The sequence below is a fragment of the Hemiscyllium ocellatum genome, chromosome 1, assembly GCF_020745735.1.
Source record: "Hemiscyllium ocellatum isolate sHemOce1 chromosome 1, sHemOce1.pat.X.cur, whole genome shotgun sequence".
Taxonomy (NCBI): Eukaryota; Metazoa; Chordata; class Chondrichthyes; order Orectolobiformes; family Hemiscylliidae; genus Hemiscyllium; species Hemiscyllium ocellatum.
Genome location: NC_083401.1, coordinates 11678218 through 11694393, shown reverse-complemented (window position 1 = coordinate 11694393; position 16176 = coordinate 11678218). Strand labels below are relative to the sequence as shown.

The window sequence follows — 16176 nt, the reverse complement described above, 5'->3', positions numbered from 1 at the left end:
GAATCCAATTATTTAGAATCTAATGATGACCATGAATCATTACTAACTGTTGGGGAAAAATCCATCTGGTTCACTGATGTCCTTTTGGGAAGGAAACCGCCATCCTTACCTGGTTTGACCCACATGTGACCCCTGACCCAGAGCAATGTGGTTGACTCTTGACTGGCCCATGCTGTTTGAGTCAGTCACAACGGCATCCCATGACTGAATAATAAAAAGAATAAAGAGCAAACCCAACATTGCTGTGGGTCTTCAGTCACGTTTACATCAGGCCAGATGGCAGATCATCCGACTGTGAGAGGGATCAAAGGGTTTCAGGGAGAAGGCAGGAGAATGGAGTTGAGAGACACGTCAGCGGAACAGACTCGTGAGACTGAATGGCCTAATTCTGCTCCTACAACTTATGGTAGAATGGTTTTCCTTCCGGAAGGACATTAGTGAACCAGATCGGTTTTCTAATGGCAATCAAGCATTGTGACCATGCTCATTGTTACTGAGACAATGATCATACAAACAATGTAGGCCATTCGGCCCTTCAAATCTGCTGCGTCATTCAATTACATCGTGGCTGATTTAGAGTCGGAGAATCATAGAGATGTACAGTATGGAAACAGACCCTTTGGTCCAACCCTTGGATGCTGCCTGAACTGCTGTGCTCTTCCAGCACCACTAATCCAGAATCTGGTTTCCAGCATCTGCAGATATTGTTTTTACCCCTTTGGTCCAACCTGTCCATGCCGACCAGATATCCCAACCCAATCTACACCCACCTGCCAGCACCCAGCTCAAATCCCTCCAAACCCTTCCTATTCATATACCCATCCAGATGCCTTTTAAATGTTGCAGTTGTACCAGTCTCCACCACTTCCTCTGGCAGCTCATTCCATACACATACCACCCTCTGAGTTGCCCCTTAGGTCTCTTTTATATCTTTCCCCTCTCACCCTAAACCTATGCCCTCTAGTTCTGGACTCCCCTATCCCAGGGAAAAGACTTTGTCAATTTATCCTATCCATGTCCCTCATGATGTAACCTTGACTCTACATTCCTGCGTATTCCTGATAATCTTTCATTTGTCGATCTCCACCTTAAAAATATTTAAAGGTTCTGTATCCACTGTATTTTAAGGAAGGGATTTTCTTTTTCTTTCACTCATGGATATATTTATTGCCTGTCCCTAGTTGCCCCTTGAGAAGGTGGGGGTGAGCTGACTTCTTGAACCGCTGCAGTCCATGTGCTGTGGGTTGACCCACAATGCCCCGAGGGAGGGAATTCCAGGATTCTGACCCAGTGACAGTGAAGGAACGGCGATATATTTCCAAGTCTAGATGGTGAGTGGCTAGGAGAGGGTGGTGTTCCCATGTATCTGCTGCCCTTGTCCTTCTAGCTGGAAGTGGTCGTGGGTTTGGAAGGTGCTGTCTGAGGATCTTTGGTGAGTTTCTGCTGCGCATCTTGTAGATGATACACACTGCTGTTACTGAGAGTCGGTGGTGGAGGGAGGGGATGCTTGTGGATGTGGTGCCAATCGAGTGGTTGGTGTTAAGTTTCATGAGTGTTGTTGGAGCTGTATCCATCCAGGCAATTGGGGAGTATTTCATCACCCTCCTGACTTGTGCCTTGTTCATGGTGGACAAGGTTTGGGGAGTCAATAGGGGACTATTCCTCACTTCTGACCTGTTCTTACAGCCACTGTGTTTATTTGGTGAGTCCAGTTGAGTTTCTGATCACTGGTAACCCCCAGGATGTTTATAGTTGGGGGGGGGGGGGTCAGTGATGGTAACACTGTTGAATGCCAAGGGGCAGTGATTAGATTGTCTCTTAGTGAAGATGGTCATTGTTTGAGACAAAAAAACTGCATATGCTTGAATTTAAGATAGACCAGCAGGAGGCTGGAACAACACAGCAAACCAGGCAGCATCAGGAGGTGGAGAGGTTGATGTTTCAGAGGTAACCCTTCTTCAGGAGTGGGGGTAAGGGGTAAGGCAAGCTGCAGATAAAGGGGGTGGAGGTGTGTGGGGGGGAGCAGGGTGGTGAGATATGGAAAGATAGACACAGGCAGAGGGTATAGCCTGATTGGTCAATGGGAGGAATGAATCCCATTGGTAGCTGGAAGGAAGGGTGGATCAGAGGAATGAAAGGAAGGGGGAAGGGCTCGGAAGGGAGCTGGGGAATGGGAAGGGAGGTTATTTGAAATTGGTGAACTCAACGTTGAGTCCTCCGGGCTCTAGGCTGCCCGGGTATTTGGCATTTGTGTGGCATGCATGTTACTTGCCGCTGATCAGATATTGTCTAGAACTTGTTGAATTTGAAAATGGACTGCTTCAGTCTCTGAGGAATCAAACAATTGTGTAATAATCGGTGAACATCCCCAATTCTGACCTTATGATGGGGGAAAGGTAATTGATGAAGCAGCTGAAGATGGTTGGGTCTAGGACCCTCCCCTGAGGAACTCCTGCAGAGATGTCCTGGAGCTGAGATGACTGACCCCCAACAACCACAACCATCTCCCTATGTGCCAGGTCTGACTCCAACCAGCAGAGTTTGCTCCCAATACCCATTGATTCCAGTTTTGTGAGGGTCCTTGATGTCACCCTCGGTCAAATACAGCCTTGATGTCAAGGGCTGTCCCTCTCCCCTCCCCTCTGGAGTTCAGCTCTTTTGTCCATGTTTGACCCAAGGCTGTGATGAGGTCAGGAGCTGAGTGGCCCTGGTGGAACCTGCACTGGGCGTCACTGAGCAGGTTATTGCTGAGCAGGTGCTGCTGATAGCGCTGTTGATGACCCCTTCCATCACTTTACTGATGATCGATGATGGGGCAGTAATTGGCCGGGTTGGATTTTTCTGGCTTTTTGTGTACAGGACATACTTGGATATTTTGTCGGGTAGATGCCAGTGTTGGAACAGCTTGGCTAGGGGAGCGGCAAGTTCTGGAGCACACCCCTTCAGTCCTAGTGCCGGAGTGATGTCAGGGCTCATTGCCTTTGCAGTATCCAGTGCCTCCGACCATTCCTTGATCTCACGTGGAGTGAATCGAATCGGCTGAAGCCTGGTATCTGTGATGCTGGGGACCACAGGAGGAGCCAGAGATGGATCATCCACTTCTGGCTGAAGATTGCAGCCAATGCACCCTCACCAATGGCCTGTATAACTGAAATATAACTTCCCTAGTCTTTCATTCAATCACCCTCACTAAGTGTGTATATGCATGTGCCTGTGAATGTATGTTATGTGTGTGTGGGAAAGATATGTGTGTGTTTATGTGCTTGTGTGCATGTCTGTGTGTGTCTGTGTGAGAGCATGTACAGTCTGAGAAAGATATGTGTGTGTGTGTGAATGTGAGTGGACAAAGTGACTTTGTTAGTCATACAGAGTCATGGAGTTATACAGCATGAAACAGACTCTTTGGTCTGACCCATCCATGCTGACCAGATATCCCAAATTAATCGAGTCCCAATTGCCAACACTTGGCCCATATCCCTCTAAACCCTTCCTGTTCATATATCCATCCTGATGCCTTTGAAATATCATAATTGTACCAGCCTCCACCACTTCCTCTGGCATCTCATTCCATCCACACACCACCCTCTACATGAAAAAGATGTCCCTCAGGTCCTTTTTCAAATCTTTCTCCTCTCACCCTAAACCTATGTCCTCTAGCTTTGGAATCTCCCATCCTGGGAAAAAAAAACATTGACTATTCACGTCCCCCCCATGCCCCTCATGATGTTATAAACCTCTATAAGGTCTCCCCACAGTCTCCAGGGAAAACAGCCCCAGCCTGTTCAGCCTCTCCCTGTAGCTCAAACCCTCCAATCCTGGCAACATCCTTGTAAATCTTTTCAGAACCCTTTCAGGTCTCACAACATCTTTCCTATAGCAGGGAGACCAGAATTGAATGCAGTATTCCAAAAGTGGCCTAACCAATGTCCGATACAGCCGCAACATGACCTCCCAACTCCTGTACGCAATGTAGTGACCAATAAAGACCAATAGAGTGCCAAACACCTTCTTCACTGTGCTATTTACACGATATGTATGATGAATGTGTGTGTAAAAATGTGTTTGCGTCTACTTGTGTGTGAGTGAGAAGTGTGTCTGTATTTGTGTGAGAGAGCCATGTATGTCTGAGCGTGTATCTGAAGTGTATGTGTGCTTGTAGCTCTGTGTGAATGGGTGGCGGGGGGGGGGGGGGGGGGGTAGGTGTCAGCATGAGAAACAGTTCCTGAAGCTGTTCCAAGGCCTACAGTCAGAGGAGTATTTTTATTCACCTTCCGTTGCCTTTTCCCTGCCAACGGTCTTGTTTATTGTTGTTGTGTGGTCTGTATTCTTGGGCCTCTGTGCTTCCACGCTGGACACACTGCTCTCCACACTAACCACCACACACTGTCACAGTACACCAGTTCATAGCTCCCCAGGGGCACACTCAGCCCTCCGCTGAGAGCAGCAGTGGACACCCCTCGTTACTGGCAAACTCATTCCAAGTGCGTTCTGCACAAGGACTTCATCAAAGTGAAGCTTCCGACTAAAGACTGTAAATCAGAAACAAAAACTGCAATTGCTGGAAAAGCTCGGTGGGTCTGGCAGCAGCTGTGGAGAGAAATCAGAGTTCACGTTTCAGGTCGAGTGACCCTTCTTCAGAACTTTGTCTACGGGGCATATGCTTTATAGTAGTAAAAGCCCCATAACTACAGCAGACTCGTGGTGACATTTGTACACCATTGCATTTCAATCCAAACGTCCTGTTTTTTTATACAAAGAAAGAGGGCCACACATTACCATATATGGTATACTAGATTACTTACAGTGTGGAAACAGGCCCTTCGGCCCAACAAGTCCACACCAACCCGCTGAAGCGAAACCCATCCATACCCCTACATTTGCCCCTTACCTAACACTACGGGCAATTTAGCGTGGCCAATTCACCTGACCCGCACATCTTTGGACTGTGGGAGGAAACCAGAACACCGGAGGGAACCCACGCAGACACGGGGAGAACGTGCAAACTCCAAACAGTCAGTCGCCTGAGGCGGGAATTGAACCCAGGTCTCTGACGCTGTGAGGCAGCAGTGCTAACCACTGTGTCACCGTGCTGCCCACTACACAATTTCTGATCCCAAGCCTTGACAGTTCATTGCTCCCATCAGTCAAAATTATACAAAATCCTTAAATAGTTCTGGCTTCCTAACAGTGCGCACGTATTTGTCAGCTACTATTCCCCTGGGTGATGATGTTGTGCAAGGGATTGTCATTCCTGTGTCACTGGCTGTTGCTGTGGTTCTTATCGCTGCTGTATTTTCATTGTTGGGTTACTGTCGCCCTGCCTTTCCAATAGTTTTTGGATGTGTGTTCTGTGTGAGTGGAGTGTTTACCTCAGTCTGGTCAATCCTGTGCAGCTGAGGGACCAGATTCAGCAGCCTGGAGGATGTTCTAGATTAGTGGTCGGGTACCACTGATCGCGAATCTGGTTTCCAGCGTCTGCAGTCATTGCGTTTACCCAGTCAGGAGGATGTGTCTCTGGCCGTGACGATATATCTGGCCGTTCACTACCACTGTGTAAAATCAAAGTGAAAACCACTCCCCTCAGGTCCCAGATTCTCACTTTACATGCTGGGTTGATGACTTACACAGCACTGTTGATCTGAGGTTTTATGTTAACCCGATCACATTGCCCTCCTGTGGTCCTCATTCTAACAGTCACCTATCCAACTGTCTCCCTGATGTATGGTGGAGAGCGGATTCATCAGAATCTTCGACTGCTCTCTCTCTTCGTTCCTAATGCTACCCCTAACCTTACCGCTAACCATAACTTTACCCCAACCCTAACTCTAATCCTAACGCGATCCCTAACCCTAACCCTACCCTTAGGCCTAACCCTAACCTTACTCCTAACCCTACCCTTAACGCTAACCCTAAACTTACCCCTAACCCTAACCCTAACCTTACCCCTAATCCTAACCCTACCTTTACCCCTAACCCTACCCCTATCCTAACCCTACCTTTACCCCTAACCCTACCCTTATCCCTAACCCTAATCTTATTCCTAACCCTTACCCTAACCCTAACCCTAACCTTACCCCTAACCATAACCTTACCCCTAACCCTAACCTTAACCTTACTCCTAACCCTAACCTTACCCCTAATCCTAACACTACCCTTAACCCTAACCCTAACCTTACCCTTACCACAACCCTAACCTTACCCCTAACCCTATCTCTAACGCTACCCTTACCCCTAACGCTAACCCCACCCTTACCCCAACCCCAACCCTAACCCTAACCCTACCCTTACTCCTAACCGTAACCTTATCCTTACTGATACACATAACCCTAACCCTACCCTTACCCCTAACCCTAAGCTTACCCCTAACCCTTACGCTACCCTTACCCCTAATGCTAACCCTACCCTTACCCCAACCCTAACGCTAACCCTGCCCTTACCCCTAATGCTAACCCCAACCTTATCCTTACCCCTAACCCTAACCCTAACCTTTCCCCTAGCCCTAACCTTACCCCAACCCTGACCTAACGCTACCCTTACCCCTAACTCAAACACTACCCTTACCTCTAATGCTAACTCTACCCTTTCCCCTAACGCTAATCCTACCCTTACCCCTAATGCTAACCCCAACCTTATCCTTACTCCTAACCCTAACCTTACCCCTAACCCTAACCCTAACGCCACCCTTACCCCAACCCAAACGCTACCCTTAGCCCTAATGCTAACCCTACCCTTACCCCGAACGCTAACCCTACCCTTACCCTAACCCTAACCCTACCCTTACCCCAACCATAACCCTAATGCTACCCTTATCCCTAACCCTAACCCTACCATTACCCCTAACGCTAATCCTACACTTACCCCTAACGCTAACACTAACCCTAACCTTACCCTCCAATCCTAACCTTACCCCTAACCCTAACATAACCCTTACCCCTAACCCAAACCTTACACCTAACCCACCCCTAACCCTAACACAACCCTTACCCCTAACCCTCACTTTCCCCTAACGCTAACCCTATCCTTACCCCTAATGCTAACCCTAACCTTACTCTTACCCCTAACCCTAACCTTACTCCTAACCCTAACCTTACCCCTAACCCTAACACTAACACTACCCTTACCCCTAACCCAAACGCTACCCTTAGCCCTAATGCTAACCCTACCCTTACTCCTAACACTAACCCTACCCTTACCCCAACCCTAACCCAACGCTACCCTTACCCTTAACGCTAACCCTACCCTTACCCCTAACGCTAAACCTAGCCTTACCTCTTATGCTAACACTAACCTTACCCCTAATCCTAAGCTTACCCCTAACCCTAACACAACCCTTACCCCAAACCCGAACCTTACACCTAACCCTAACCCCACCCCTAACCCCAACCCTAATGCTACCCTTACCCCTAACCCTAACCCTCACCTTTCCCCTAACCCTAACCCTACCCTTACCCCTAACCGAACCTAACCCCAACCCTAAACCAAACCTTACCCTGAACCCTAACCCTAATCCTAAACATACCCTTACCTCTAATTCTAACCCTAACCCTAACCCAACCCTAATCCTAAACATACCCTTACCTCTAATTCTAACCCTAACCCTAACGTAACTCCTAACCCTAACCCTAAACCTACCCTAACCCCTAAACTTACCCCTAACCTTCATCTGAAACCTAACCCCTAACCCTACATATAATCTTACCCCGAACCCCTAACCCTGCACCTAACTTTATTCCTAACCCTACAACTAACCTTACCCCTAAACCTACACATAATCTTACCCCGACCCCTAACCCTACCCCTAACCCCAACTCTACAACTGACCCCTACCACTAACGTTACCCCTAGCCCCTAGCCCTATACCTAACTCTACACCTAACCCTCCCCCAACACCTAACCCTACACCTAACCCCTACTCCTAAACTTACCCCTAACCCCTAACCCTACACCTAACCCTAACCCCTAAACTTACCCCAACCCTCATCCTAAACCTAACCCCTAACCCTAATGCTAACCTTACCCCTAACCCTACCCCTAACTCTACCCCTAACCCTACACCTAACCTTACCCCTAACCCTACCTCGAACCCTACACCTAACCCCGACCCCTAACCCGACCCCTAACCCAACTCCTAACCCTAACCATCTCCCTAACCTTCACACTAATCTCTAACCCTACCTTAATTCCTACCCCTAACCTTACCCCTAACCCCTAACCTTACCCCTAAACCTATCCTAAACCCTAACCTTGCTCCTAACCCTAACCCCTAACCCCTACCCTTAACCTTACCCCTAACCCCTAACCCTAATCCTAACCTTACCCCTAACCCTCACACTAATCTCTAACCCTACCCTAATCTTGACCCCTAACCTTACCCCAACCCCTAACCCTAACCCTAACCTTACCCCTAAACCTATCCTAAACCCTAATCTTGCTCCTAACCCTAACCCCTAACCCCTACCCTTAACCTTACCCCTAACCCTCACACTAATCTGTAACCCTACCCTAATCTCTACCCCTAACCTTACCCCTAAACCTACCCTAAACCCTAACCTTGCTCCTAACCCCTAACCCTAACCTTACCCCTAACCCTAATCCTAACCTTACCCCTAACCCTACCCTAAACCCTAAACCCTAACCTTTCCGCTGATGGGTGAGTGCCGAACCAGAGGACACAGCTTAAAAAGGCGGGGTAGACCATTTAGGACAGAGATGAGGAGAGACTTCTTCACCCAGAGAGTGGTGGCTGTGTGGAATGCTCTGCCCCAGAGGGCAGTGGAGGCCCAGTCTCTGGATTCATTTAAAAAAGAGTTGGATAGAGCTCTCAAGGATAGTGGAATCAAGGGTTATGGAGATAAGCCAGGAACAGGATACTGATTAAGGATGATCAGCCATGATCTTATTGAATGGCGGTGCAGGCTCGAAGGGCAGAATAGCCTACTCTTGCACCTATTGTCTATTGTCTATTGCTCCTAACCCTAACCCCTAACCCCTACCCCAACCTTACCCCTAATCCATAGTCCTACCCTCACCCTAACCCTAACCTTACTCCTAACTCTAAGCCTTGACCCCTGACCCTACCCCAACCCTACACCTAACTCCTACCCCTAACCTGACCCCTACCCCTAACCCGACCCCTAACCCTAACCCTACCCGCTTCTTGTCTCTTTTTTATACATAGACCGATGTACAACATGATTAATCTTTCAGCAGTGAGCACACTAGTCTCCCCACACTGGTCATGCCATCTCCCCTTCTGCCCAGTGTCCTCTGCAGTATGAATACCCTGCCCTTTGTGTTTTCCCTCCCCTGTGTGTCTGCAGGGCAACATTAGCACAATGTTAGACCTGGTCTCCACTGCCAGGAATATGCTCTAGCTGTTCACTCACAACCTCTGCACTCCTCCACAAAACCGGGTACTCTCAATCAGCATCCTTTTCATTTTGATCTCTTCTCCCTATCTCTAAACCAACTCAGTCTCCAATTAGCTCAACCCTTCATTGCAGTGAGTTGAGTTTTTCTCAACAAATCAGTGGCAGTTGTACCCTTCCACCATTGTTCATGGGAGGGTTCCCATTTCTGCCTCATTTCCCCTGGAGCAGGGAGCTAGTCAGGGAAAAGCTGCAGACAGTTGAACTGATGTAGTGTTTTCACCGGCATCCTCATTGTCTCCTCATCAGTGACAGTTCACAGTTCTGCAGCCGTGTCTTTTATTTCAGCTCTCGACACTCTCCTGACACCCTGTTCTGAGTCTTTAAAACTGCGCGACACGAGGACTTTACTGAAGGGAAGCTTACGATTCCCGTCTGCAAGGTGGACAAAGTTAAAAACCACACAACACCTGGTTATAGCCCAACAGGTTTATTTGGAAGCACTAGCTAGTGGGGCAGGACATAGCTACCTGATGAAGGAGCAGCGCTCTGAAAGCTAGTGCTTCCAATTAAACCTGTTGGACTATAACCTGGTGTTATGTGATTTTTAACTTTGTACACCCCAGTCCAACACCAGCGTCTCCAAATCATACCTGCAGGGCATGTGCCTCACTGCACAGCTCACATGACTACAGCAGACTTTGCATTTCAATCCAAACAGAGTGACTGGTCAAACCTCATGAAAGGCTGGTACTCTGTCTCCCAGGTTACAGGCCCAGACACCCCCTCCCTCCCCTTGTTATTCCCATGTCAACCATCTAGCACATGGGACGATTACCGAAATCCCTTTTTCCCGACTAGCTCCCTGCTCCAGGGGAAATGAGGCAGAAATGGGAACCCTCCCATGAACAATGGTGGAAGGGTACAACTGCCACTGATTTGTTGAGAAAAACTCAACTCACTGCAATGAAGGGTTGAGCTAATTGGAGACAGAGTTGGTTTACAGATAGGGATAAGTGAAAAGGATGCTGATTGAGAGTACCCAGTTGGTAGAGGAGTGCAGAGGTTGTGAGTGAACAGCTAGATCATATTCCTGGCAGCGGAGATCAGGTACGCCTGAATATGCCCCCTTGCTCTTTGGAGTCACATCAAATGGAGTGTTGGCTTTTATACCTGAAGGAATAGAATATAAAGGTAAGGACATTCTGTTGCAACTATATAAGGTAAAGTGAGACCGCACCTGGAGTACTGTGCACAGTTTTGGTCCCCTCTGTTGGAGGAAAGCGGTCATAGCTTTTGAGGCAATTCAGAGGAGGTTCTCTAGATTGATCCCAGAGCTGAGGTGGGCGGGGGGAGGGGTTGTCGGATGAAGAGAGATTGAACCCAGTCATTGATTTCAAAGTGAGGGATTCAATAGCGTTAGGACACATGCTCAAGGTGAGAGGTGGAAAGCTTAAGGGGGTTAAACATGGAAAGTACTTTACACAGAGGGTGGTAGGTACCTGGAACGGCGTTGCCAGCAGAGAAGGTAGAGGCAGGCACAGTAGATTCATTTAAGGTGCATCTGGACAGATGCATGAGGAGGTGGGGAGCAGAGGGATACAGATGCTTAGGAATTGGGTGATAGATTTAGACAGTGGTTCAGGCTTGGAGGCCGAAGGGCCTGTTCCTGGGCTGTAAGTTTTCTTTGTTCTTTGTTCTATACTCTCTGGAATCGAGATGAATGAGGGGAGATCAAATTGAGGTATTCAAGATAATAAAAGGTGTGGATAAAATAGACATGGAGCAGATGTTTCCTGGGGAATTCTAGGGGTGAGAGGCCAAGGGTAAGGGGCAGCAAATTTAAACCGAGTTGAGGAGAAATTCCTTCTCCCAGAGGGTTGTGAATCTGTGGAATTCACTATCCCAAAGTGCGATGGATGCTGGGACAGTGAGTAAAACTAAGGAGGAGTTTTTAATTGGTGATGGGTTGGAGGGATATGGGGAGAAGGCAGGACAATGGGGCTGAGGAGGTTCGCAGCCATGATCGAATGGCGGAGCAGACTCGAGGGGCCGAAAGGCCTAATTCTGCTTCTATATCTTATGAACTTATGAAAATTGCGAAGTGATCCCCTTCCCCCTTCACCTCTCCCCACCAAGCCCAATCATTGCCCTGTACCTTAACATGAGGAATCATCCTCAGGACAGGAACAGCAATGGAGGCTGCTCTGGGTCAATGCCAAGTCGCCCCACCAAGTCCAGCAACACGGCCTGAGCACAGGCTGCCCCCTCGATGTCCCTTTAAGATCAGCCACACGTTGACCACATTCACAACTGTCCGAGGTGAGACTGCATCTGGAGCACAGCAGACAGTTGGTTTATCTCCTTACTTGGGGAGGAATGTATGTGTATCGGAGGCAGATCAGAGACTGTTCACTCATGGAGTCTTGAGGTTTCCAGCATGGGAACAGGCCCTTCGGCCCAATGTGTCCATGCTGCTCGGTTTTCACATTAATCGTCACATTTGGTCCATAACCCTCCATACCTCTCCCATCCATGTACCTGTCTAAATGTTTTAAATGACAAAATTGTACTCAGCTCCACCACTAACTCTGGCAGCTCGGTCCCGACACCATCCTCTGTGTGAAAGAAATTGCCCCTCTGCACCCTTCTCCCCTTAAACCTCTGCCTGTCTGCACGATGGCTCAGTGGTTAGCACTGTTGCCTCACAGCACCAGGGTCCCGGGTTCCATTCCACCCTCAGGCAACTGTCGGTGTGGAGTTTGCACATTCTCCCCGTGTCTGCGTGGGTGTGCTCCGGTTTCCTTCCACAGTCCGAAGATGTGGAGGTCAGGTGGATTGGACTTGCTTAAATTGCCCATGGTGCTAGGTGCATTAGTCAGAGGGAAATGGGTCTGGGTGGGTTACTCTTCGGAGGGTCAGTGTGGACTGGTTGGGCCGAAGGAGGAATTCCACACTGTAGGGGAATCTAATCCAATCCAATCTGATTTAATCTTCTCCACCACGGAGAAATTCGACTCCAGAGCTGAAAGAGCTTGTGTTCTGCGGAGAGGTTGAGCAGTTTAGGCTGATGAGTTGAGAGGGTTGGTTTATGAGGGCGGGTTGCGTAGACTGAGATTGTTACTCATCGAAATTTAGAAAAATGAGGGAGGTGCTTATAGAAACACATAAAGTTATGAAGGGAATAGCTGTCTAGAAGTAAGGAGGTTGTTTCCACTGGTGGGTGAAACTAGAACCAGGGGACATCGCCTCAAAATAAGATTAGATTACCTACAGTATGGAAACAGGCCCTTCGGCCCAACAAGTCCACACCAACCCGCCACCCACCCATACCCCTACATTTACCCCTTACCTAACACTACGGGCAATTTAGCATGGCCAATTCACCTGACCCGCACATCTTTGGACTGTGGGAGGAAACCGGAGCACCTGGAGGAAACCCACACAGACACGGGGAGAATGTGCAAACTCCACACATTCAGTCACCCGAGGCGGGAATTGAACCCGGGTCCCTGGCGGGTTTAGGACTGAGCTGAGGAGGAACTTCTTCACCCAGAGGGTTGTAAATCTGTGGAATTCCCTGTCCAGGGAAGGAGTTGAGGCTACCTCGTTGAATGTTTTTAAGGTATAGGTAGATTTTTGAGCAGTAAAGGTATAGTGATGTTATAACGAGAGGGTGGGTAAGAGGAGCTGAGTCAACAAAAAGATCAGCCATGATCGTATTGAAAGGCAGAGCAGGGTCAAGAGGCCAGATGGCCTACTCCTGCTCCTGTTTCTTAGGTTCTTACGTTGAAATCTGTGGAGTCTAGAAAGATGAGATGGCACGATGGGCAGCATGGTGGTACAGTGGTTAGCACTGCTGCCTCACAGCGCCAGAGACCCTGGTTCAATTCCCAACTCAGGCAACTGACTGTGTGAACGATTCGCATTCTCCCCGTGTCGGTGTGGGTTTCTGGTTTCCTCCCACAATCCAAAAATGTGCAGGTTAGGTGAATTGGCCATGCTAAATTGCCCGTAGTAGTAGGTAAAGGGGTAAATGTAGGGGTAGGGGTATGGGTGCTTTGGCAGGTCAGTGTGGACTTGTTGGGCCGAAGGGCCTGTTTCCACACTGTAAGTAATCTAATCTAATTGAGGGATACTCAGTGCTAAAGGGGGATGATGAAGTAGATGGACTGAGGAGGTCATATTTTTAGGGTAAGAGGCAGCGGATTTAAAACAGGGAAGAAGAGGAACTCCTTCTGTCAAAGGGGCGAGAATCTGTGGGATTTGTTATCCCAGAGTGGAGAGGGCACCGCGACACAATGCATTTGAGGTAGAGACAGATGCTCAATCTGTATTGGGTTAAAGGGTTATGGGTTGCGGCAGAAAAGAGAGTTGAGGGCGAGAACTAGAGGGCATAGGTTCAGGGTGAGAGGGGAAAGATATAAAAGAGATCTAAGGGGCAACTTTTTCACACAGAGGGTGGTACGTGTATGGAATGGGCTGCCAGAGGATGTGGTGGAGGCTGGTACAATTACATTTAAAAGGGATTTGGATGGATATTTGAATAGGAAGGGTTTGGAGGGATATGGGCCGGGTGCTGGCAGGTGGGACTAGATTGGGTTGGGATATCTGGCCGGCATAGACAAGTTGGACCGAAGGGTCTGTTTCCGTGCTGTACATCTCTATGACTCGGATGAGATGAGATCAGCCATGATCATTAGTGAGACATGCCCATCTGGTTCACTAATGTCCAGAGAAGGAAACTGTCTTCCTTACCTGGTCTGGCCTACATGTGACTCCAGACCCACAGCGATGTGGGTGATTCTTAACTGCCCTCTGGGCAATTAGTGATGGGCTATAAAGACTGGCCTAGCCAGTGACACCCTTATCCCATCAATTAATGAAAAAAGACGGGCGGCACGGTGGCACAGTGGTTAGCACTGCTGTCTCACAGCGCCTGAGACCCAGGTTCAATTCCCGACTCAGTTGACTGACTGTGTGGAGTTTGCACGTTCTCCCCGTGTCTGCGTGGGTTTCCTCCGGGTGCTCCGGTTTCCTCCCACAGTCACAAAGATGTGCTAAATTGGCTGTGCTAAATTGCCCGTAGTGTTAGGTAAGGGGTAAATGTAGGGGTATGGGTGGGTTGCGCTTCGGCGGGTCGGTGTGGACTTGTTGGGCCGAAGGGCCTGTTTCCACACTGTAAGTAATCTAATCTAATCTAATCTAAAAAAAAGATCAGACTGATGAATGGCACAGCAGGCTGGAGGGGCTGAATAGCCTGTTCCCCTTCCTAGTTCTTGCATTCCTCTACTCATTTCACAGTGACTGCTGGTGGACAATAGTGAGACAGCGAGACACAGAGAGAGAGAGAGAGAGAGAGAGAGAAGGAGACCATTTAACAGTTGGAAAACTGAACTTTCCACAACTCAGGATGTATGGAGACAGGAAGACATTGTCGGCCGTGCTTTGGTGGTGAACACTTCAGTTCCTTATTCCTTTCATCCAGGCAGTGCCTCCAAGCTGCCATTTCCAAATCACCTCATAACATGTTCTATGTAGTCAGTATAAACCCCACCAGTCATTGCAGCTGGCACCCATTCAAGATAAATATTATACTTGTTGTAAACTAAATTAAAAGCAGTGAGAATGTTTTCTGTTCAACACAGAACCTTGAGCCATCTGAGTCAGGGCTATGAGGCAGGAGGTGAAGGGATCTCTGCTCGGGGTGTGTGGCTGTTTTCTGCGAATAGGAAAGACTGAAATATTGGCCCCCGTTCTCCGATTCAGGAGACCGGATGTTCCCATTGGAAAGCGCACTGCGGAACGCTGTGGAAGGGCCCAACGCAAGGTCTTGGGTGGGGGCGAACTGCCCAACTGATGGGGAATTCTGATGGGCGACTGCTTAACCCCTTCCTCAAATATCTCCCCCTCTGAGTTCCAGCAGGAGAGCGCGGACAGTTCCGGTAAACTCAGTGGGATAGCTACCCCGGAGACGTCAGCACCAGCAACCTAGTTCGACTCCTGTGTGCGACAGAAGGTGAAGGGCTGCTGAAAATTCCGACCAATCTTGTCCATTGTGTCACCTTCCCCCACCCCACCCCCACCCAGGGCCATGTTTATAAGAATTGACCATTGGAAAAGGAACATGGGACAGGAAGAAGAAGGGTTTAGAAGGATGTGAACCAAATGCTGACAAATGGGATTAGGTTAGGTTAGGATATCTGGTTGGCATGGATGAGTTGGACTGAAGGGTCTGTTTCTGTGCTGTGACTCTCAGACTCTGTAACACTTTTATCCTGTTGGAGGAGAGTGTGTCGAAGGATTGGTAAGTGGACCCTGACTGGTTAAGACGGTTACCACGGGGAACATTCCCAGGATGCTGGGTGAGGGAGGGAGATGGGTAACTACATGACTGAAAAGTACCTCCCCATCAACTGCATGATTGTCCCCTCCAAACCCCCTAATACCATCCCCACTCCTCCGTGCCCTCAACGCTGCGCCCCTCCTTGTTGAATAGCCCCTGACCCACCAACTGACCTGACTGGCCTCATCTGGCCCCATTTGCCCTCCCAACCCACACAACCAGATGCCACACTCAATTCAGCAAACTACCAGTCTAACCCCTTGTCACCCCCCTGGCAGGCACATGTAACTGTGGCGGGTCCAGACCCAATGGCCTGAATGGTCTCCTCTACAATGCATTATTCTGTGATCTCCGAACTGTAAGGCTATAAAACCATAAGATAATGAAGCAGAATTAGCCCATTCGGACCATCAAGTCTGCACCATCATTTGATCATGGCTGATATATTTCTCAACCCCATTC

General features: G+C 48.8%; 1 protein-coding gene across 6 annotated transcripts in view; it reads right to left on the bottom strand.

The window, feature by feature from the left end:
• dysf (dysferlin, limb girdle muscular dystrophy 2B (autosomal recessive)) overlaps positions 1-16176 on the bottom strand; it is a 440247-nt gene that overhangs the window by 131992 nt on the left and 292079 nt on the right. The window lies entirely within an intron of this gene.